This window comes from Sphaerodactylus townsendi, linkage group LG01 (assembly GCF_021028975.2).
Source record: "Sphaerodactylus townsendi isolate TG3544 linkage group LG01, MPM_Stown_v2.3, whole genome shotgun sequence".
In the NCBI taxonomy this organism is placed as follows: Eukaryota; Metazoa; Chordata; class Lepidosauria; order Squamata; family Sphaerodactylidae; genus Sphaerodactylus; species Sphaerodactylus townsendi.
The window spans coordinates 177,765,608-177,790,526 of record NC_059425.1 but is presented as its reverse complement, the minus strand read 5'-3'; the positions used below and the strand labels follow the sequence as shown (position 1 = coordinate 177,790,526).

General features: G+C 45.0%; 1 protein-coding gene across 24 annotated transcripts in view; it reads right to left on the bottom strand.

Moving 5' to 3' along the window:
* Positions 1-16,922, bottom strand: part of PCBP3 (poly(rC) binding protein 3) — a 94,930-nt gene extending 78,008 nt beyond the window's left edge. For 10 of the 24 annotated variants that reach the window (XM_048500693.1, XM_048500718.1, XM_048500565.1 and 7 more), the window contains exon 1: positions 16,730-16,910. The gene's annotated coding sequence lies outside the window, so the exon portion shown is untranslated. Of the gene's footprint in view, positions 1-16,513; positions 16,532-16,729 lie in introns of those variants that run through there. The other 14 variants (XM_048500542.1, XM_048500557.1, XM_048500605.1 and 11 more) reach the window with 7 other exon arrangements.
* Between the last annotated feature and the right edge of the window lie 7,997 nt (positions 16,923-24,919).

Genomic DNA, 24,919 nt, shown 5'->3' with positions numbered 1-24,919 from the left:
ACCTTCTCTCCCTGTGCAGCTCCACAGGAATGAGGAGACATGCGCCCGCGGCCATGGCAACACCTGGGGGGTCGGAGGGCCCGGGGGCATGTCTCCTCACCCCTGCAGAGCTGTGTAGGGAGAAAAGGTACTTTTTTTAAAAAAAAAGGATGCATCTAAAAGCGACTCCTCCCACCAGGTGCCATTTGTTTGGCACTGGGTACAAATCAGTGTTTTTAAGAAAACTTACTCAGGAGCAGCAGTGGCGTAGGAGGTTAAGAACTCATGTATCTAATCTGGAGGAACCGGGTTGGATTCCCAGCTCTGCCGCCTGAGCCGTGGAGGCTTATCTGGGGAATTCAGATTAGCCTGTGCACTCCCACACACGCCAGCTGGGTGACCTTGGGCTAGCCACAGCTCTTCTGAGCTCTCTCAGCCCCACCCACCTCACAGGGTGTTTGTTGTGAGGGGGGAAGGGCAAGGAGATTGTAAGCCCCTTGAGTCTCCTGCAGGAGAGAAAGGGGGGATATAAATCCAAACTCTTCTTCTTCTTCATTTAGCGGGTTTCGAAAACACAGGTGGGGGGGAAGCACAGTGCTGCCTCATTTCAGGGGCGGCAGCCGTGCAAAGTTCTCCCCCCAACTGGTGTTTTTACCGGCCCTGCACCAGTGTTGTTGGCCCATGTGGAGTTGGTCAGAGTCATGCTAAGCTCCTGGAGAAAAATGGTCACTGTAGAAGATGGACTCTGGCATTATACCCCTTCCCAAACTCCATCTTCCTCAGGCTCTATCCCCCCAAATCTCCAATTGTTTTCCAACCTGGAGTTGGCAACCCTAACTAGTAAGAAATGTACAGCCCATTCCAGACTGGGCGGGTGGAGACGGCACCACTCCTGCACCACCCCGCCCTCTCCAAAGGGCTTCCCCACAGCACAGAAAGGGCTTCCCCAAGCCAGAAACTGGCAGTGAGAATCCCCAGAGGAAATAACAGAGATACACCACAAAAAAATGTCCCCATATTGCTAGTAACATTGATGCTTCACCAGTAACAGAGAGCATAGGTCTCAGTTTGCTGCTGGGAAATTTCCCCCTGCCCCCACCGACCAACTGAACGGCACCAAAGGAGGGTCTTCTAAACAGGGGGTCCCCCACCCTGGTGGAGCTCCAGCAACCCTAGTATGAAGCCTTGGAATGGCAGGGTTTGGTGAGGGTAGGGACTAAAGTACAGTGTTATAGTCCATTGAGTCCATTCTCCATTTGCTCTAGGGCCGTGGTGGCAAACCTTTGGCACTCCAGATGTTATGGACTACAATTCCCATCAGCCCCTCCCAGTATGGCCAATTGGTCATGCTGGCAGTGGCCGATGGGAATTGTAGTCCATAACATCTGGAGTGCCAAAAGTTCGCCACCACTGCTCTAGGGAAACTGATTTCTGTAGACTGGAGATCAGTTATAACTCCAGAAGATCTCCAGGTCTCACCTGGATACTGGCAACCTGCTTCCACTGGGGTCTCAGTTGTTCAGCTGAGCTTCAACCCTGCAAGGGCCACCTGGGTCTGATAGTCCCACAAGCGCCCTGAGGCAGGACACACAGAACCTAAACCAACAAAGCCAAGTGTGCATTTCTGTCTCTCTCCACGCCAGAAATGGAACCTCTCCAGCAGCCCCGTGAGACGAGTCTCCTTCCAGCTGATTCTTTTCCAGAGCTCCTTTCAGACATTGCCCAACAGTTTAACCTGCTCGTCGCAGACTTGCAAGCTTTCTGTCACGGTTGCAAGACTCTTTTTTTTAAAAAAATCAAAGTTTTAATTTAAAACATTCAGATTAAGTCAAAATAAACTAATGAACTGAAATACCCAATCAACATTCTGATTTAACTGAGACGACGTTCTGAGCAACGGTGCATGCTTAATCCGAGGGATGTTTCTAAACAATTTCAGACGGGGCTGCCGGGTTTCTTTAGGAAATTACAATTCCTGCTGACCCAAGGAAGTATTTAGCAATGCAAGAAAGTGGGTTGGCGGCATAAGTAACGAACGAGGAACCCTACATAAATATTACAACAGCCTGAATGGCCCTGATTAGGCGTTTGCAAAAGTGATGCCAGTGAGCTTGTTAGAGGTCGGAAGCTAAGCAGGGTTGCCCGAGGTTCAGTGACAAAAGGAGGGGAAACTGTGCCCGGGGCATGAACTGCCCGTGGGCCCCCTCCCCAACAAGCCCTTGACACGTGACTGCAATGTGGCACCTGGGGCGAGTGCCCCAGATGTCCCTGTTGCAGCTACACCTCTGCTGTGGTTAGCACTTGGATGAGAGACCACCCAGGAATACCAGAATTGCTATGCAGTTACCTCTGTTAATCTCTTGCCTTGAAAACCCCAGGGTCTTGGGGGTCCCATGAGTCAGTTGTAACTCGACAGTGTGCAGTTATTATTATATATCGCATATATATCCAGAAGTCCTTTGGTATCTGAGGTGGGGGTTTAATATTACAGGTGAGGGTTTAAGTTCCTCCTTCCCCTCCTCCATTCCTGCCTCATCTTGGTGTGCTCTGTGCTGGAGGCATGTTTCTTTCTGGCTATCTCAGACGCTGCAAGAGAGATGAACTGGGAGGAAAATACTGAATGAAACAAAGCACAGGCCCCTTCCACACTCTCAATCCACTTTCAGTGCACTTTGCAGCTGGATTTTACTATGTGGAAGAGCAAAATCCACTTGCAAACAATTGTGAAAGTGGATTGAAAGTGCATTATTCTGCATGTGCGGAAAGGGCCACAGTGAAGTATGGCATGGGAGGGGTCCCTTTGCCCAGCTTTGCCCTTGATCCCCGTTTTTGTTGCACACGAATGTGTGGACTCTTATAAATACATGAGGATACGTGCACCACGTCTCATTTGGTAAAGTAGAGAAGCTACAAGCTTCATGGTGAACACACCAAGTTCAAGGGCCCAATACCTTGAGAGTGATGGCCAATGGGTTTTACTGCCATCTGCCTCAATTAGCGGCCAAACAGTGTTGTAGGAGCACAGTAGTTATGGTGGTGGAGTTTAATCTCTGGTCCTTCAGGGGTTTTACAGGTACGCAACAGCAGGAACAGATCCTTTTAGCCAACGTCATGAATGATCAGGTCAGGGAATTAAATGACACAGGAGAAGGGGGATGCATGAAATAATAATAATAATAATAATAATAATAATAATAATAATAATAATAATAATAATAGTAGTAGTAGTAGTAGTAGTAGTAGTAGTAGTAGTAGTAGTAGTAGTAGTTGTTATTATTATTAATTCGGCTTGATAGACTGCCCAACCCCCGAAGGGCTCTGAGACATAAAACAAAACCCCCGAAGGGCTCTGAGACATAAAACAAAACCCCCGAAGGGCTCTGAGACATACAATGAGACATAAAACAAATACAATGTAAGGTCTCATAAATACAATATAACGATAAAACATTAGCATATACATTATAGCATATATTAATGTTGATAACATGGATTTGAATCCCAAATGGGGAAACTTATTTTTAAAATACAACATTTATTGTATTGTCGAAGGCTTTCATGGCCGGAATCACTGGGGTGCTGTGTGGCTTCCGGGCTGTATGGCCGTGTTCTAGCAGCATTCTCTCCTGACGTTTCGCCTGCATCTGTGGCTGGCATCCATCAGATCCTCTGAAGATGCCAGCCATAGATGCAGGCGAAACGTCAGGAGAGAATGCTGCTAGAACACGGCCATACAGCCCGGAAACCACACAGCACCCCACAACATTTATTTATAATCACTGGAGGACTTACCCACTATTTATACCCACTGGAGAATTTGCCCACTATTTATTTAAGGAAAATCAGGGTCATGACGCAGAGGCAAGCAACGGCAAACCACTTCTGAAAATCTCATGCCTTGAAAACCCTGTGGGGTGGCCATAAGGTGGCTGTGGCCATATACATACATTCTCTTCAGGTTTGATGCTCAGACCCCTTACATACAGACAGCAACGGGTTCATGAAGCCTGTTTCTGCTGCGCTGCTGCCGTTTACACAGCAGCTGCAGGAATCAGTTGGGATTGCTGGGATTCCAGAGGCAGAAGGCTGCGTGGTTTGCACAGAAATGTTGTGTTGTTGTGTGAACCATGCAGCTGAGATTTCCCTACCACCACCACCCGAGAATCCATCCCCATCCAAAAATCCCCCACCTATCTACATGGCCTATTAGAGTATCCCCTCTAATGACAGCTGCCTGTGGAATCCACCATAATGGTGAAGGGAAGGGTGTGGGGATTGAACGTTGGTGCTTGCCATAGTTTGCACAGGCAAGCAGGAAGCGTTTGCAACCTGGGTTTAAGGAAAAATCTCGCAGAATTAGCGAGTTTCATTAAACCCAGGTTCTGGCCATTAAAACGGGTTAGCAGCATTTTGGGGATGAGTTCTGTGTGAACTCCCCCCCCCCCAAAAAAACACTTTTAAAAAGGCCTCAACCCATTTTAATTGGCTCGTGCGGAATGGGGCTCTGTTACACATTTTCCCCTCTTTCGCGGTCACCCCCACATTCAGATCAGAGAATCCCAACAATTCCCGAAAGCTCTGAAAATGCCACTTTCCCTCTCCATTCGAAGGGAAAGCAAATAATATCAGCACACATTTAGCTTTCCCTGGGTTTTCTCACTCCTGCCTACACTACAGCCATTCCTCCTACTCTTCAGATCATCATTTCAGAAGGATCAAAAGGAATTCATTTTTATTTTCATGTTAACAATTGACAAGAAATTGACACCGTCTAGCAATAACGCTGGACCAAAGGCGGGGGGGGGGGGGGAGAAAGGCAGCAAGTAACTAACTCCCCTGACAAGGAACTGTGGGGCAGGCAAAATGACAGATTGGCTTGGCTAGGGGATGCATCACAGGAGGAGAATCCCTGTGTGAAACTATGGGAAAAACTCACTGCTAAGGAAACAGCCATGGGGCAAGTAGTGTATGGCTTGTGACATGATGATACTTTACACACGCAACTTTGTTCTGGTTCTTCTAGAATTGCTTTGGTGTTTGGGAGGATGAAAGGCAGGTTATCTTTTGTTTTTAAAGCTGCCAGCCGCCTGCTTCCAAAAATCTCTCCTTGTCTGGTTGCCCTGGTGTTTCCTCGTAGAGTCCAAATTCCAGCCCCTTTAATCTGATCAAGTAGAGCCACTTCCCTTGGCAACAGGAACCAGGCTTTGAATTTCCTCTGTTCTCAGCCAGCCTATGTGTTCAGCCCAGTCAGTTCCGTACGACTCAAGCATGGCTGCCGTTGTAACCCACACAATGCGTATGAAGCAATGTTGGTGATGTTGAAAGCTTTGCAGATTTCTCTCTCTCTCTCTCTCTCTCTCTCTCTCTCTCTCTCTCAAGATAGAGTCTGTTCTTTCAGAAGCCGCATTGCAGGCAGTCATTTCATGGCTCTAGATTCTTTCCAGCAGTCTATGAGAAATGCAATACTATCTTGCTAAGAGCAGCAGTGGCGTGGTGGCTAAGACCAGGTGCACTCTGATCTGGAGGAACTGGGTTTGATTCCCAGCTCTGCTGCCTGAGTTGTGGAGGCTTATCTGAGGAATTCAGATTAGCCTGTGCACTCCCACACATGCCAGCTGGGCGACCTTGGGCTAGTCACAGCTTTTCCGGAGCTCTCTCAGCCCCACTTACCTCACAGAGTGTTTGTTGTGAGGGGGGAAGGGCAAGGAGATTGTAAGCCCCTTTGAGTCTCCTATAGGAGAGAAAGGGGGGAATATAAATCCAAACTCTTCTTCTACTCTTCTTCTAAGTTACAGACCAAGCAGAGGCAAAATAAGTTCTTTCCTCAGTGAAAATTCCATCCCAGGGGTTCACAGCATGGTGGCCAGTGACCTTTTCTGGTGTTCACCAAATGCTTTTAGGAATTGGGTGGAACTGGGCCACGTTTGAATGGAAACTGGAGATTCGATTGGTTGTGCCGAGTTTTAAAAATGTTGCTTTGGCAGCAGCTACCATCACAGCACAAGAACTTCACTACGTGACTGAAGTAAAGCTATGGCAGCCATTTTTTGGATGGCTCCACCTCCTATAGCAGCCATTTTGGCAGCCATTTTGGGGCTGCTGTACCCATTGTACCATGCCAGAATTCCAAAGGTGTTTGAAAGCTCAAAAAGGTTGGAGACCCCTATCCTTTGACCAGTGTTTGGAGTGCTAGTGTGGTGTAGTGGTTATCTGAGTGGCATAGGTTCCATTCCACACTCTGCGATGGTACTCACTGGATGATCTTGGACCAGCCACTCACTCAGACTAGCCTACTTGTTGTGAAGATAACATGGAGGGGAGATGCTCTAACCACCTTGAAGGAAGGACTGAGTAAAAATAGACTAAAGAAATAAATGGTATACAGCTCACTTTTGTGGGTTTCCCGGGTTCCGTTGTCATATTTGGTCCTAATGTTTCCTCTGGAAAACTACCAGACCATGGCCACTCAGCCCAGAAAACCCACAATCACCATTTATTCTGCCCCTGAAAACCTTGGACAATACAATTTGTATACAGGTGGCATAAAATCTGGGTCCCTAATTTATTTCTAATCCTCTTCCTACGAGCCAGAAATACATATTGCCCAGAAAGAAAGTATGTCATTATTCGGTGACATTGTGTGTTTAGTGTATGCGAACAAGGAACTCTTAGTAAAACCATACTGAGAAAAGATTAATACCCCAAAGTAGCCTAGAGATCCAGATGCCCAATGAAGCTTCTGTCTTATTTATCTTAACAGCAAAATGGGAAAACAACAACTCCTCTGATTTTCACTGGCACAAAAGAGAAAATTAGAGCCTGAAGTCAAACTTGAAGTTTGGCACATTAATATCAGCATGCCTACTCTAAGTATGCCTAATATTGTGTGGCCTGATGATCATAATCTACTTCCCCTAGGGCTGCCAAGCCCCCAGTGTGCATGGATCCTCAACTTTCAGGTCCTCAACTTGCCAGCCACTGAAAGCAGCACAGGGGTGGTGGTGGGGAGTTAGGATTAAAAACTTTTAAAAGGCCTCTTTCAAACAGGGAGCTCTTACCATAAAATTCTTGATTCCCAGAGCTACCCAGTTGTTCTAGGCATTGTTGGACACTATGAAGAATGTGGAAACATACAATTTTCTCGACCACTAGTATCGTTATCTGAGCATAGATTTATGTATAACCCCACTCCATATTTTGCAGTTGGCTCCACCTCCTGTGCTATCAGAGGCGAAAAGGAAACCCGCCTCAACAATATGATCACATGCTATGTGTGTAATGAATTACTTGCATTTTTGTATCCCATTTGAAAGGCACATGAAACTCCCACCTCTCAGTACAAGACTGCCTATTACCTGATGTCTCTCTGTTCTGGAGCTCACACAACCGGGTCTGTCAGTTCCTGTTTTACTCCTTCTCCAAAGACAATAGCATTGCTAGGACATCCCAGAGTGACGTTGGATAGTATTAGGAACGGCCTGAAACTCGATGGTAAAACCGCAGAGTTTTTAGTGATTCCTAGAGCTACGCAATGTCAGTTGTGGAATTTCTCTAGAAGTGACATCACGGTGCAGACAATGCTGATTTTTGTGTCTCCTCTTGTGGCTCAGAAAGGTTGCAGGCCACACAGGCTGGCGGGAGGTGGCTTCTCTCCAGAGTGAGGCCTGAAAACCCGAAGACAAGGCCCCTTCCGCACACGCAAAATAATGCGTTTTCAAACCACTTTCACAACTGTTTGCAAGTGGATTTTGCCATTCCGCACAGCTTCAAAGAGCACTGAAAGCAGTTTGAAAGTGCATTATTCTGCCTGTGCGGAATGAGCCTAAGAGTCAGGACTAGTCAGCTGGAACGGGGCCTTTGCTTCTTTGGTGGGTTTGTGAAAATATCTGCAGCTACAGTGTGCAAAGGGGACTTTGAGATACATTGTTTAAATATATCATCTGGCGAACTTCCATGCAATTTGTAATTGCAATATTGCTGCCCCTCCCATCGCTAAAAGCCCCCTTCCCCACATCTGTTAGCACAGTGGATGAAGTCACTCTGCTCGACTGTGGCACAGTTCCATTGCTTTTTATTATTAACTGAGCCAATGACCTCCACATCTGGGACTCTCTCTGCCTGAGCCCATTTGCTGCTCTCCCTTTAATCCCGCAGGCAATATCTCCCAAATAATCGGCCTTGGCTTTCAATCTCCTCATCTAGTCACGTCCCCTCAAATCCTCTCGTTTCCCAAGCAAAGCAATCTTTATGGCCTCGTTTTTCCTCGTTTTTGCTTGCTTTTTTTTTAATCTCCGAAAATGCACAGGGGGATCCGCACGCATGTGCCGCGCAAACCTAATGAAGATTAGCATAACTATATTTTTTCGCGTTTCAGGACCAAGAGCTTTTACATAAGCTCACGTGCAAACCTTTACATAATCACTGCGCGTGTGCATATATTTACCGTTTATGCACGGAGGAATATTGCTCTTCTGATGCGGCCCAGCCACGTGCGATGGGCAGTAAAAGAATCTAATGTGAATCTGAACGCTGTAAGGTTGCCCCAAGTTGCAGCACATTTGACCCAAAGCTGTCCTGTGACACTTCTGTCATCAGAGGGGGCAAAATTGGTGTTGTCGACCTGAGTGAATATGGGCAAAGAGGACACAATTGCTGTCATCTTCTCTTCTTGCCTGTTGGGCCAGTGGGAACAAGCCTTATGAGATGCATCAATCCTTGAGAAGAGCCCTTCTGGTCAATAGTTAGGCTTGCCAGCTTTCAGGTGGTGGCTGGAGATCTCCTGGGATTACAACTGACCTCCAGGTGACCAGGATCAGTTCACCTGGAGAAAATGGCCACGCCCACTTTGGAAGGTGCACTATATCAACAATGTTTTGTGGAAAATTTTCTTTGCTGGTGTTAGTTATATAGGTTGTTTAGATTTAGCTTAGTGATAGGATATTGTATTTTTTTTAATTACTCGCTAGGTTAGGCTATTTATACCATCACAGTTGCAGACTGTTGAGGGTTAGCTCTTAGGCCATTATGTTCTCTATGATTATGCTACAGAAGGGGCAAGTCACCAACTATGTTTATTATTGTCTATTCATGCTGCTTATGCACGTTGCTATGAATATGGTTGTTTATGGTTTATGAATTTTAACTATTGATGTCTGTTATTTACAAGATTATGTTATTGTAAGTTGATGTCTATTGCTCATAATGTCACATTTCTGGTGCTATATCTATTGATGTTATAATGTTTATGATGCTGATGTTATAATGTTAACAGACCAGGTGATCGGGAGCAACAGCCGCAGAAGGCCATTGCTTTCACATCCTGCATGTGAGCTCCCAAAGGCACCTGGTGGGCCACTGCGAGAAGCAGAGAGCTGGACTAGATGGACTCTGGTCTGATCCAGCTGGCTTGTTCTTATGTTCTTATGTTCTTAATGTTATGAGCAGCAGTGGCATAGGAGGTTAAGAGCTCATGTATCTAATCTGGAGGAACCGGGTTTCCCTGCTCTGCCGCCTGAGCTGTGGAGGCTTATCTGGGGAATTCAGGTTAGCCTGTGCACTCCCACACATGCCAGCTGGGTGACCTTGGGCTAGTCACAGCTTTTCGGAGCTCTCTCAGCCCCACCTACCTCACAGGGTGTTTGTTGTGAGGGGGGAAGGGCAAGGAGATTGTAAGCCCCTTTGAGTCTCCTGCAGGAGAGAAAGGGGGAATATAAATCCAAACTCACTCTCCCTCCCTCCTCCCTCCCTCCTCCTCCTCCTCCTCCTCCTCCTCCTCCTCCTTCTTCTTCTTCTTCTTCTTCTTCTTCTTCTTCTTCTTCTTCTTCTTCTTCCTAATGTTATGCTTGTGATCATGTAGGATACTGTGTTTTGATCCGGTGTTTATTTTGATCCGGTGCCATGTTTTGATAGTTTTGTTTGATGTTATGAGTACTGATGTTGCTATTGTATTACTGTGCACCGCCCTGAGTCTTTCAGGGGAGGGCGGTATATAAATTAAATATACAAATACAGTACACTCCATTGAAGTCCAGGTCAGGCGAAAACTACCAGTCCATGGCAACAAAGCCTGGAAACCCACAACAGCCAGTAGTCAGTAGTCTGAGACGGAGAAGCTGTGGCTAGCTTAAGCTAAGTCTGCTGCTGAGTTCAAAGCTAGCATAGCCAACCTCCGGGTGGTAGCTGGGGATCTCCAGGGTTTACAATTAATCTCCAGGGAGCTGAGATCAGTTCACCTGCGGAAAATGTCCACTTTGGAAGGTAGATTCTATGACATTATACCCCCCTTTCCGAAATCCTACGCTCTTCAGGCTCCACCCAGTGGCATAGCACCAAGGGGGGGTGCACAATGCAAGCCCCGGGCACAGTTCCCCCTCGTTCCAACCCTGGCTCCGCCCCTGAAATCTCCAGGTATTTCCCAACTCAGAGCTGACAACCTTATCGATAGTCCATTGAGGATTCTTGCAGGGGAACATCAGTCTTCCGAAGACAGTGCTAGCAACTGGGAAGATAATGGTTTTCAAAGGAAGCTGCCTCATATTCAGACTGTGGCTCCCCATAACATCTCTCTGGCTGGCAGCCGCTCTTTGTTGAGGCTGCCAAATCCGTTCTTGGAAATATCTGGAGATTGGGTGGTGGAGTCTGGAGAATGCCTTTGAGGGAGGGATACAGTTCAGCAGGGATGCTAGAGTCCACGTTCCAAAGCTGCCATTTTCTCTGAAGGAAAATGATCCAACTAACTGAAGGAAAATGATCCAACTAACTGAAGGAAAGTGATCCAACTAACTGAAGGAAAATGATCCAACCATTTTCAACTGAAGGAAAATGTAATTCCAACTAACCCCACCTTGAGACTGATAGTCCTATCTTCAAGCACAGGTGGAGTTTCAATGGGGCACACTGGACAAAAGCGCCCCAGTCGGCCGCCATTAGGGTCACATGGGGGGTGAAAAATCACCCCACCCCCTCCTCCTTCCCTCCGCTCCCCTCCCCAGCCTAGCCCTGCCCCACCAGGCCTGGCTGAGGCCTCTGCTAGGCTCCCCTCATGCCTGCCGGGCTCCCCTTGACCCCGTCCCAGGTGCCATTTTGCCCCGGGCGCAATTTTGCCTCACTACGCCACTGTCTTCAAGGCCTCAAGCAGAAAAAAGCTTTCCAGTTCCTTTCCCAGCTTTTTAACATACCAAGAATTGCCTCTTCTAACTACCAAGTGCCCTGACCTGGATGACCCAAGCTAGTCTGATCTTCTCTGTTCTCAGAAGCTACAAAAGAGATAAGATACACAGTACAAGTAATCACAGCGCCATCAGAAAAGGTGCACTTACACAGTTCTCCCCCCTTTTTTGGTGTTTTTTTGATATCTCACAAGCTAAGCAGGTTCAGGCCTGATTAGTATTTGGTTGGGAGCAGTGGTGGGATCCAAAAATTTTAGTAACAGGTTCCCATGGTGGTGGGATTCAAACTGTGGTGTAGCGCCAATGGGGATGGACGGGGCACAACAGGGGCAGGGGCGGGGCATTCCTGGGCAGGGCTGTGGCAAGGACGCAGCCGCTGCGCCAGTCCTTGGGCAGGAAATGAACGCACGCAGGCGCAGGCTGCCACGCACGCCGGTGCACCTCCTGCTAGACTGCTTCAAGTTCTGCCCGCTACTGCTGAGAGGAGGGGTGTAACTAACGCAAAAATCACGTGGCAAAATCACCCATTAGTAACCCCCTCTGGGCACACACAAATAATTAGTAACCTACTCTCGGGAACCTGTGAGAACCTGCTGGATCCCACCTCTGGTTGGGAGACTAGCAAGGAAAGAGTTGCGACGCAGAGGAAGACATTGGCAACCCATCTCTTGCCTTGAAAAACCTACTGGGCTGCGGCTTAATGGCACTTAGCACACAAATGTAACTCCCCAGCACCAGGCTGAATTCGTGCACTGAAGCTCCCTCCGCACATGCAGAATAATAAACTTTCAATCCACTTTGTCAGCTGGATTTTACCGTGTGGAATAGCAGAATCCATTTGCAAACAATTGTGAAAGTGGATTGAAAGTGCCTTTTTCTGCATGGTTGGAAGGGGCCTGAGAGTGTGCCATACATTTCAGCTTTAAAGGAACTGGCTTAATTCGGACTAGCACTCCCCCTCAGAAACCCATTTTCAGTGCCAGGCAATGCAGTGGTGGCTGAGCCAACCATTTTTGGAATGTGAATCACTGGTCCAATCCAAGGGATAAGACAATGTCACTCATGTGTGCAAATGAATGCACGCAGAGACACATATCAAGCACTTTGATTTAGCTTCTAATCTGCTGAGCTGGAGTGGGGAGCAAACTGGCAGGAGGGAAGACTTGATCCCAGCCCCAAAGCAGCCTCATAGGCCGCCACCCCACCCCCACAGCTTCATTGTGATGCTGCTAAATATTCGACAACTAGGACAAAACCTTTGAATAGCTGCTAGTTCTCCCCAGGAACTAGGTTGAAAAGCACCATTCTATGTGTTAGGATGCATTAAATTGAAAAAAATATATATATGCCAGAACGGAAAGTAAAATGGTAGTTCGCTAACCCTTTAAACCTTTTTAGCTCTTATTATTTCCTAGCTAAGACAATAGATTCCGGAGATCTGAAGTGGCTCTTTAGCATCCACCGCTTTCTAAACAGAGCATGCTCAGACTTCAGGCTCTGACAGCAAGCTCTAAAACTGTCACTCTAGATCTGTTTTCACTTCACCTAAATCTCAGCCTGGATTAAACTCAAAAGCAGATTTTTTTTTAAAAAAAAATCTTATTCTTTGGGTGCAATCCAGTTCAGTTGTGTCTACTTCATTTTCATAGATATCAGCAAGGATTAACCGTGTACTGGACTGTTTCTGTAGAAAGCAGTTTTTAAAAAAAAGATAACCAAAAATTAATTTGCTTATTTTGATGAAAAGGCATTGTCTGATTGATCAGCTGTCTGATGAAGCAGGCTGAAAAGACAGCGAAGGAATCAGGGCAATTTGTTCAATTGTCAGTAGATAACTTTGCTGGAAGGGGTAATTTTGTGCACAGTTCATTACTGGTTTATCGTATATAGATTTGAATGACATTGGGCTGGATTGGGTAGCTTTTTTTTCCGAACGAGCCCATCTCCAGGTGCACAGATAGGATTTTTCAGATTGCAAATGCTCTCCCGTAACATACTTGTGCCTCTAGAAACCATCCCTTATAGTCCTGGGCACATGATTGTGACAACCTGACCCAAATTTTGCTTCTTCCTGCACTCGGCAGACCAGCCCTTGGCAAGTGTCTCTCTCAACTGTATCTGAGGTTTAATACTGACCTACCTTGCAGGACTGTTGTAATAAAGATGATAACACAATAGTTATGTGGAAATGCTCGGAAAAACAAATTGGCTTCTTTTTAAGGATAATTCCAGTCACCTTAGTGCTGCAGAGAAGAAACTGCTTTCTTTAAAAAAAAAAAATAAACAGGGCAAATAGTTTTAATGGCTTAAAGGTCCAGAAATAATTCTAGGATAAGGAGTGAACTGTAGCTTTGATGTATTCCATTAGGGTCGTTTCTGTGGTTCTCAGAAGTGACCCTCTCTACACACAGTCAAAGAAGAGGTGTGTACCTATGACTCCTGTCTGCCAAAGGATTCTCTTGAGGGAGAGCAGTCTGCCCTCATTCCCATGAGTCGAAATTCTCTCAGGAGTGTCTCTACACAGGAGGGCTGTTGTGCTAAACAATGTATGGGGCTTTGCAGAAGATACTCTTAGCTAAACTATTAGTAGCTGATTGGTGAGACCAAGTGAAACATGGCTGCTATTATGCAAGAGAAGCATGTACACGATCATCATCATCCTCATCATCATCCTCATCATCATTATTAATTACGTTTGTATACCGCCCTCCCCTGAAGGGCGCAGGGCGGTGAACACAGAGTATACAGTCAGAGCACAAAGTAAAATCAACAAACAACCAGGAATAATTAAATTATGGCTCTGTACATATTAAAACTAAACCCCGTTAAAACACAGCGTTCTAATTACAAACACAATAGATGGTGTCCCACATCCTAAACCCCTTAAGACAGGAGGGACGGCAGGGTCTACTGATGTTATGAAGAAGGGGGGGCAATCAGCGGCCGGCCTCCCCAAAAGCCCGGTGGAACAGCTCGGTTTTACAGGCCCTGCGGAACTCACTAAGTGTATATGAGCACACATTGAGATCCACAGAGGATCATGAATGTGCAGCTAAGGTGCTAGATTTGTGATTTCCTTCCCTTCCATTCTTCATTTGGATGGAGCACACTGCCTGTCTAGTGTCTGCCAGCCACCAGCAGCTATAACTATGTCTTGTAAGCAATTTTTTTAAAGCTGGAGAGTGCATTAATTGATTTCCAAACCTATGTCCTGACTATGTACTGTTCCAAAAAAAAAATCAATCACCCAAAACGTATAAACTAATTTAATGCTGTAAAGAGTAAAGGCAGAAGCCATCGACTGATATCCTTCATTAATTTTCCAAAGTCCAACTGACCTGAAGCTAGATTCTGACAGAGCAAAGACCGGCTCACATTTAAACCAGGAGTAACCGTTCATACCATGAAAAAATGTGAAGAAGCAGGAGTATGGTGGTGACAAAGAAACATATATTCCATTCCAGAAAGCAATGTGTGCATCACAACTGATACAATTTAGGCTGTCAGTTAACACATTTTTAGCTATGGGAAGCCATTTTTCTATCCCATTATTCAAAACCCAGGAGTTTCATTTTTGCACTCGTAGTTATATACATGCCTGAGAAGTTCTGGATCTCAAAACAAAAATAAACAAAAGAAAGCCGAACAGCGTTACTTTCTGGGGGAAACTATAATGTTGCACCAAAATATACATTTCATTGGTAAATCACCCTAATTTCACACAGAAGAGAACAGCCCTTTAAACATCCTAACCTTCCAATGACAACTGAGAGAATCACTTAAAATTCAGGCTATAAGGACATTATACTTATAAAAATGTTAAATATTTATATTCCCTGATCTATGGATACTATATAATTTTATCTATCTATCTATCTATCTATCTATCTATCTATCTATCTATCTATCTATCTATCTATCTATCTATCTATCTATCTATCTATCTATCTATCTATCTATCTATCTATCTATCTATCTATCTATCTATCTATCTATCTATCTATCTATCTATCTATCTATCTATATCAATATCACAACCGTTTTTTGAATTAAAAGAAGACATAGTATGGTAGATATTATGAACATATTTTCCTCATAAAGCCAATAAACTGGAAAGGAATCTAGCAGCAAATAACATTCCACCGCAATCTAAGATAAAAATTAGAAATGTGATAGAAATTTTTAGCCAGGTGGTACATTTTTATTCTGCATTTTTCCCTACATGAATTTTCAAAGCAATTTTAATCTTTGTTTTGACAATATAATAATTTATATATATAAATTATTTAATGCTGTAAAATAAAATAAAATAAAATAAAAGTGTTCTTAGTTTAATTTTGATTAATGGTAAATCAGATCTCTTACTATAAAAGTTATATATATATATATATATATATAAAAGAGATTATAGTAAGTTATATATATATATATATAACTTTTATAGTAAGAGGTCTGATTTACCATTAATCAAAATTAAACTAAGAACAATTGTAAACAGGTCTACTCAGAATCGTACTGAAGTCCGTTCTATGGGACTTACTCCTATGAAAGTATTCTTAGCATTGCATTGTCAGTAACTTGCAAGGGAAAACTACAGAAAGGAAACTGTCATGGCCAACGGGTCTGTGGTCCTTGACATAATTTTTCGCAAATTATGTAACGGGAATCTAAACAACTCGAACTTCAAATTTAGACACTATTTACTACAGCTCTATATGTCAAAATATTTTGTTATTATTTACATAATAACTGAGATAGAAGCCCAGTTTTTAAACATGCAGTTTGATCTTCTATTAGAATCCTTTGTGTTCAACCCTTACCCACCCCCTGTTATTAATTGGTAATCTTTTCCTGAAAATCTCTTTTAATTTATTCTTTCCTTATACAAGAGAAAAAAAAACAAAATATTAGCCTACTTAGTTTTTCCATATATATCAAATGCAAGATGAACAATAAGGCAGGCAACCATGATCATAGTGAGGTTCAGGATTCGTTTGAATTATTTGGTATGTCATATTTTTTTATCAGAATTATGGTTTTTCTAGATATGACACAGAAAATTTCTCCCTTCAATTCCATGCCTGCGATGCTACATGCTCAGTCATACATGGAAAGATATGCTGAAAACGAATGTCCTCTGATACATATACGTATCAAGTTTTTGTACGAAGATGCTATGTAAAAATAAAGACGTTCTCTGATACGATACCCATTCCTGCATTTACAGTGCAATGCTATGCAGAATTACTCCAGTTGAAGTCCATTCAAATCAATTGGCTTAGCCTGGTGTAAGTGCACGTGGGATCACACTGCCTGTGATTTTCTGTCAATTTCCTTTCCAAGAGAAAACATTACATCCATTATACCTTCTTTTAGAGGTACTACCCATACAAGCTCCTTGAGAAGGTCACCTAACGGATCTCTTAGAAGACTTCAGGAATCTTTCCATTCACGTTCTACAGAATATTCTCTTCATACTTCACGATTCTCAGGAATGAACCCGATGGTGGGAGACTCCTTTTTTTTTAAAAAAAAAAAATAGCAGTTGTGGTCCACCAAAACAAGATATTAAATCTTCTTACCTCCAAAAAGCAGCTTTGGAAATGATTGAGTTTGATTGTGGGTTTCAAACAGATGGTCCCTCTTTCCACGATGAGAAAAGATAAAAATACAAATGGATAAAATTACATGGGTACCTTGTTCAAATGCAGAGAGGACTAAAACCCTATTGGCCTCTGGATGGGCATCATGTGATGGGAGATGAAGTGCATGTGACCTATTTTCCCAAATCCTTTGGTTTCCTTGAGATAGGATTCAACCAACAGCGATCTTTTTTGGGGGTAATTCTGATGACATTTTTTTAAATAAAAAAAGCCACTGAGCAAACTGACTGCCCTCGGGCCAAGAGGCTTCACCAGTCAGGATATTCCCCATGAATGGACAGGCAGATCTGGCAATTAGCCAGATATTACTCCTCCGTCTTATGGAATTCCCTCCCCCCCATCTTTTTAGGTGGCAGATGAAAAACAAATGTTCTGATTGGGAACATAAGCATGGACAGATATCGGCCTGACCTGTGAAACATTTGTACGTTTCTGGTTCAATCAAATGTCTTGCTGTGTGATGCAAAGAACTTCAATGTATGCGCTGACTTGCTGTGACTCACCCATAGCTACATAAAGGAATTTTAAGGCTGGTACATGATGATGATGATGCATGCCCCTTGTTCCCCTATGGAAAATTTCTGATTGCCTAAAATGTTTGGAAGCTTCTTTCTGGATGTCAAAGGAATCGAAACAAAAGAATTTAATAATATTAATGTGGCCTTTTTGTCATACTCGTCGCAAAATGTCACATTTGGGGGAGCTGTTTTTTTTAATAACGTCTCAAACATCACATCAGCTTTGTTTAAAAAAACACAGATGCAACAACATTTGGGACGGTTCCCGAGGCAGCAGCAGAAAAGGGAAAATCTCTGCTGCTCCCTCTTCAAAAAACAGCACTTAATGTTTCTTAATGGTGTCGTTGGATATGGGGTATTATCTGGAAGTCCTTACAACCAGCGTTGTAAAGTAGATCAATATTGCTGCGTTGTTGATGGTTTTTAGGGCCAGACGAACTATTAGGGGCTAAAACCACCAGACCACAGCCACAAAACCCAGAAAACTTACAACAACCAGCAGATCAGTATTACTATCGTCAGGGTGTAAATAGACTGAAACTGAGAAGCTGTAGCTAGCCTAACGTAAGGTTACCGTTGATATCAAAGCTAAGGTAGCCAACCTCCAGGTAGCAGCTGGGGATCTAAATTCTACTATTGATTTCCTTCTCCCCCACCCCAAATTTGCCAGTACTCAGTACCCGTGAGCACCATCCGAAAAACAAAGCCATGATTATTACATAATATATTTGTAGAAAGACATCCTCACTCAAAATTGATGTCAAAGGTTTTATTCTAGGCCCATCCATCCTTTGTTCCCATAATATCATCTAATGTATATTTGGGATTGTAGACATAGTAGCTGTTGAGAGCAAAAAAATAAATACATGATAGGAATGGAAAAGAAAACAGGCATGAATGTCTCTTAGCTAATAATCTAAAAAAGCAGGTTGAAAGGTCAGATATGAATGACCTAGCTATAGACTATCAGGCAGGAGCAACATACAGGCAGAAATAACAGGAGTATAATACCATTTTATCCCAACTAGCCAAAACATCACAACATAGTGGGCATGTTTTCAAGTCCTGGGGTCCAATGTTATTTTTGGACCTACGGTTTTTGTCTGTTATAGGGACAAATTGTATGATTTTTTTTAGTAGGGACAAAGCGAGTGGTGTGTTTGTTTTTGAACAACATTGTGAACTACTGACTCTAACGTTATTGGATAATTAGAAATATTACAGCCTGATATAAAAACGTTCCTGAAGTACTAGGCCTGAGGCCTAGTTGGGGACTGTCTTAAGAATCCAGAAGTGGGCTGAGAGGGTTACATTCATCATGGAACAAGCCACATAATTACTTTCTCCACATACCAGATCAAGAGGCTGATTCATTATGAGGATAACTGTAGCTGAAATCTCCTCTGTCTAAATTATGCCATTGCAACATGGTTATTTCAAAGTGGCTGTAGACTTCCTGGAAAACCTACTGGGTGACATGAGTCAGCTGTAACCCGATGGCATTTTTACCACCACCATCACAGACAGACATACCGTGTTTCCCCGAAAATAAGACAGTGTCTTATATTAATTTTTGCTCCCAAAGATGCGCTATGCCTTCTTTTCAGGGGATGTCTTATTTTTCTGTGTTCTGTTTGTCGGGCCTGCTTCCAAACAAAAACTTTGCTACGTCTTACTTTCGGGGGATGCCTTCTATTTCGCACTTTAGCAAAACCTCTACGACGTCTTATTTTGGGGGGATGTCTTATATTCGGGGAAACAGAGTATATAAAGTTTTATTTGGTGAGTACCAAGCCTGATTATGTTCTCCCACCCTGCCAAGCAAGGAAAATTCTTCTGTTTCGCACTGATGCACGTTGTCTTCGAAGCAGGACATGATAAAATTCTCATTGTGGAAACGTTGGGCTCTAGGTCTGGAAAGGATGAAAATCACGGGTCTTGTCTCCATAAGTCCTTGTAGTTTTTGTTCCTGTCACAATGGGGCTAAATTTAGACGAGAGGGTGAGAGGAATGAAAAATAGTCAATATGCCATTCCACGATTTTAATATGACGTTTGAATTCATCCCCTCAGTGACCATTTCAGGGAGCTGAATTGGTAAGAACTCGAAAACAAGGCATAATGGATTTTTTTCCCCTCTGAGAAAGAACAAAAAATCACTAGCAATGTAATCACATGTGGAGTTACTCCAGAAAAGAATTCATTCCTTTGTACAAAACTTAAGTGGTAAACTTCTGTACCGGCCTACTGTATGAAGTAAAACTATAGTCAGCCATCGACGATGTTAGTGTTAAAAGCATATGCACAGTATGAAATCAATACAAAGTTTTACCATTTGCTTATCGCAATGCAACATTATCAATAATGGAATAATAGAAGCATGAACGGAAAACAGCGCACCCCCCCCCCTCCGCTGCAAATCAGAATGGACACTGTCCCCCTCTGAAAGCCATCTGACTAAATCAGACTCCATGATGTAGTTATATAAGGCTACAAAACCGTTTCCTCTCCCTGCATAGGAGATGCCAGTCAGATTAAAAGATCAAAATGTAGATTAAAACCACTGTGATCTTTAAGAGGAGGAACGTCTTTGGGGAAAGGGCAGAGGTGGGATCCAGTAGGTTCTCACAGGTTCCCGAGAGTAGGTTACTAATTATTTGTGTGTGCCGAGAGGGGGTTACTAATGGGTGATTTTGCCACATCATTTTTGCCTTAGTTACGCCCCTCCTCCGCTCCTCAGCAGTAGCGCGCAGAACTTGAAGCAGTCTAGCAGGAGGTGCACCGGCGTCGGCGGGCAGCCTGGGCGCCATGGCATGCATTCCGCTTCCCTTGCCCAAAGATCTGGCATGAAGTGGCTGCGCCCTGCTACACAGCCCCACCCAGAAATGCCCCGCCCCCGAAATGCCCAGCCACGCCCCCATCGTGCCCCGCCCAGCCCCGTTGGTGCTACGTCACAGTTTGAATCCCACCACCATGGGAACCTGTTATTAAAATTTTTGGATCCCACCACTGGGAAAGGGGTGTTTACTGCAGCATATATTGGAAAGCACCTGAGGGCACAGAACAGGCCCGGGTAATACCTGCCAAAATGGCTGCCAGTTTTTCGACATCTCACTCCATGTAAATGATGTATGTCTTCTATGCATCTACTTGCCAGCTTCCTGGTAATTCCATGGAGAAACCTGCTGCTTCAGAGGGTGGTCTCGATGGCGTTAAACCCTGCAAAGGTCCCTCTCCACTCCACCTTCCCCAACTTCCATCCGCCTCCAAATCCCTAGGTATTTCCCTACCTAAAATTGATAACCTATTATAGGGTGTTTCTATGGCAGGCTGACCAGACGGCCCCGCTTTTGGCGGGACAGTCCCACCTTCAAACAATTTGTCCCGCGTCCCGGGGGTTATTTCAATTGTCCCGATTTTTGGGAGGCTGCCGCACTGCCTTCTGGGGTGCAAGGCAGTGCAGCAGCCTCCCGCCCGCGCGGCCACAGGAGCACGGCCTTCTGGGGCTTGCCGTTTCCCGCCCTGTGACAGGGCAGGAAACGGCAAGCCCCAGAAGGCAGTGCGCTCCTGCAGCTGCGCGCGCATGCACGCACGGCCGCCTACCCCCGTCCCGGTTCACAAAGGTGACCATCTGGTCACCTTATTCTATGGGAAAGATGCTACAGTACCTAGGGAGGGCTCATTGAACCCAGAACACTCTGCCATAGCAATGTATGCCTACGAACCAGCAAGAGGCTACAGAACATTGCCCACACTCCCAAGTTCATGAGATACATGGTGAATCTGGATTTAGAGACAAGCGAACAATCCCTCCCTTTTATGAGTAAAGTGCTCCCCATGGTATAAAATATAAAGTGGCATAAAGAAAGCCTAAAAAGATTTCCTTGGAAATAAATTCTGTTGGTTGGAAGCACGCTCTCCTCTTCTGCGGCACTGGATTGCGCATCTCCACGTTCAAGGAAATTCAATGTGACACCCCACACTGAAAGCGGCACACAGAAATCCTATCTACCCCTGTGCTCCAAGATCTGCACTGGCTGCACATTTCTTTCTGGGCACAATCAATGCACTTATTGTTACCTTTCAGACCTTAAAGAGCCTGAGGCGAGGAACTGGAACGATGGCTCCAACTTGCATTGTCCAGACCACCACTTTCCCCAAAGAGCCTTGCGTTCAGTAAATAACAACCTACTGGTGATCCGTGGCCCCAAAGCTGTCCAGCTGTCCTTAATTCTTCCAATTAACAACCAAAAGAAGTCCGAAGGTCCTGACTCTGGCCTCAGCCTGGGGGAAAGCTCTGTTGAATGACACCAGGGCCCTGCAGGAATTGTTACATTTCCCCAGGGTTTGTAAGGTGGAGCTATTTCACCAGGACTGTGGTTGAGAACAACAACGTTATTGATCTGTTCGGCTTTCCCTTTCCCCTTCCTCAGGGATGGGGTGAGGGGGAAGTGCGCCCAGTGTGTGTGCGCGCCCTGCGCCCCTCCAAGCCCCCGTCTGCCCTGGAATGCCCCACCCCAGAACACCCCCCTTCTTACCCCTGCTCCTGCCCCTCACTTCTACCCTGGAATGCTCCCCCCCCTCATAGATCGCTTCTCCTCAAGAGGGCGCATGCGTGGCTCGGGTGTGTCATGCACCCCCTTCCCCTTGGCGCTACGCCTCTGACCTTCCTATTGTTATTTCCTTCCCTTCCCTTCCCTTCCTTTCCCCCCTAAACTAGCAGGAATGGAGTTGTGGCTATGGTCTTAGGATATTGTATTGTAAATACGAACTTTATATGATTTTAATATAATTTTTTAATATTTAAAAGGGAGCAGCAGTGGCGTAGGAGGTTAAGAGCTCGTGTATCTAATCTGGAGGAACAGGGTTGGATTCCCAGCTCTGCTGCCTGAGCTGTGGAGGCTTATCTGGGGAATTTAGATTAGCCTGTCCACTCCCACACACGCCAGCTGGGTGACCTTGGGCTAGTCACAGTGCTTCAGAGCTCTCTCAGCTCCACCTACCTCACAGGGTGTTTGTTGTGAGGGGGGAAGGGCAAGGAGATTGTAAGCCCCTTTGAGTCTCCTGCAGGAGAGAAAGGGGGGATATAAATCCAAACTCTTCTTCTTCTTCTTTAATGCATTTGTTATGTTTTCATGTTATATGACGCCCTCCTCTCACCTCATGAGGTAGTTGAGGCTGAGAGAGTTCTGAGAGAACTGTGGCTATCCCAAAATCACCCAGCAGCCTTCTTGTGGAGGAGCAGGGAACAGATCCACTTCACCAGATAAGAGTCCACTGCTCATGTGGAGGTGTGGGGAATCAAACCCACTTCCCCAGATCGGAGTCCACTGCTCTTAACCCCTACTGGATGGAAGACAAGCAAGGGAGTCCAGGGTTGCTATGCAGAGGCAGGCAATTGCAAACCACCTCTGAAAGCTTCTCGCCTTGAAAATCCTACAGAGTCACTGTAAGTTAGCTGCTACTTTGACATCAGTTTCCATCACCCCCAGCACCTGGCATAAATCAGCGCCAATGAATTTCCTCGGATGGTACAGATCCAAATGCGAACAAAGTGTAACAAGAAGATTGTCAGGGCAGGGTGAACAACTCACCCCAGGCAGACAGCATCAGGCGTGAACATCAACTGTGTCCTCTTTGTACCATCCTCTTGATGAAATTCTTCTTTGCCCCTAGCAAGGTTGACCATGTTCCACGTTGGGAGAGGCCTTGCTTTCTGACTAATTATATCAGAAGGGCATGAAGAGAAAGCAGGGAACAATGAAGAGAGAGGAACAAATGTTCATGGTAGCTGTTTCCCTTCAGGGCATGATACGACAGAAAGCACTCCACTCCCTCGATCGATACAATTAACTATTGACTCACCTTCAAGCTCCTATTAAGCAGAAGGGTCAAACTGAGACGTTACGTGGGTGCCAATGGACGACTCCCTCCAAAACCACCCTCCAAAACCACTCCCTCCAAAACCACTGGGAAGCACAGCTCTCTTATCAAAGAGATAGAAAACATGCAGAGAAGGGCAATGAGGATGATTGAGGGACTGGAGCACCTTCCTTATGAGGAGAGGCTGCAACGTTTGGGACTTTTTAGTTTGGAGAGGAGACGGCTGAGGGGGGATATGATTGAAGTCTCTAAAATTATGCATGGGGTAGAAAATGTTGACAGAGAGAAATTTTTCTCTCTTTCTCACAATACTAGAACCAGGGGGCATTCATTGAAAATGCTGGGGGGAAGAATTAGGACTAATAAAAGGAAACACTTCTTCACGCAACGTGTGATTGGTGTTTGGAATATGCTGCCACAGGAGGTGGTGATGGCCACTAACCTGGATAGTTTTAAAAATGGCTTGGACAGATTTATGGAGGAGAAGTTGATCTATGGCTACCAATCTTGATCTGAGATTGCAAATGCCTTAGCATACCAGGTGCTCGGGAGCAGCAGCAGCAGCAGAAGGCCATTGCTTTCACACCCTGCACCTGGTGGGCCACTGCGAGTAGCAGAGGGCTGGACTAGATGGACTCTAATCTGATCCAGCTGGCTTGTTCTTATGTTCTCTTCAGTTGTCCCATTGTGGTGATTGCTGGACACCATCAAGGCTCTTCGCAGCAAAATGATTTTCCCCCTAAGCCTCTGCATCCTCTGTGGCGTGTGGTAAAGTTAGTCTGATTTATTCAAAATGAAATCCCATGAGGTTTAATGGGCCCACATTATGACTAATTGGCTAAGCTAAGTTAAAAATGCTATTTCCGAACTGTTTTCTAAGGGAGAGTAAGATCTGTTCTTACAGTGCCTTTCGAGAACCTGCAGCCTTTCCGAGATACTAGGAACTGCTACTCTATCAGTTTCTACCAGCATGGCCAATTGGCCATGCTGACAGAGGCTTATGGGAATTGTAGTTCCTGAACATCTGGAGAGCCGCAGGTTCCCTACCCCTGCTGGAGCGTATAGGAGGTGTCATGCCCCCACAGAGCCTTTGGTTATTTCCCCTTTAAGATTTAGTTTCCCCACAGTCAGTGTGGTTTGCTTATTGCTAAGTCTTCCATGGGAGGGTATTTTAGTTAGTCCCTGCCCCTTTAAGACTTTTCCCAGTAGGCAATTTCCTCTCCTTACCCAGCATCTTCTGTTTTTAGTTAGTCAGTCTCAAAGAGGTGCTAAGGGAAGCTGGGGTCCCTTAATATCCGTGACGTCCTTATGTTCATATGGTGGTCTAAAGAGGAGTCCATATGTCCATATGGTGGTCTGAAAAGAGCAAGCCAAGTTTATCAGCATCCAGAGCAAAGACCAAGACGAACAGAGCCGTGAGAAAGCAAGAGACAGTGATCCATCTGAAAGCAACCAGAAAAGGACACAGTCTGCAGCTCCTATTATTCTGAAGACAAGCAAGTACTCCCATCAGTTAGAGCCAGGGAGGAGTTAGAGTCTTGTTTTTCTCTATTAATAAAGCCATTATTAGAACTGTTAAGACTGGCTTGTGTCTCGACCTTTCTGTCCCAGCTGAGAACAGGGCACCTCCAACACAGTCACTTGGGGGGTGGGCAGAACAGCCACCTTCCTGGGCCTTATCTAGCTGCCTGAATGAATGGGCCACGCTG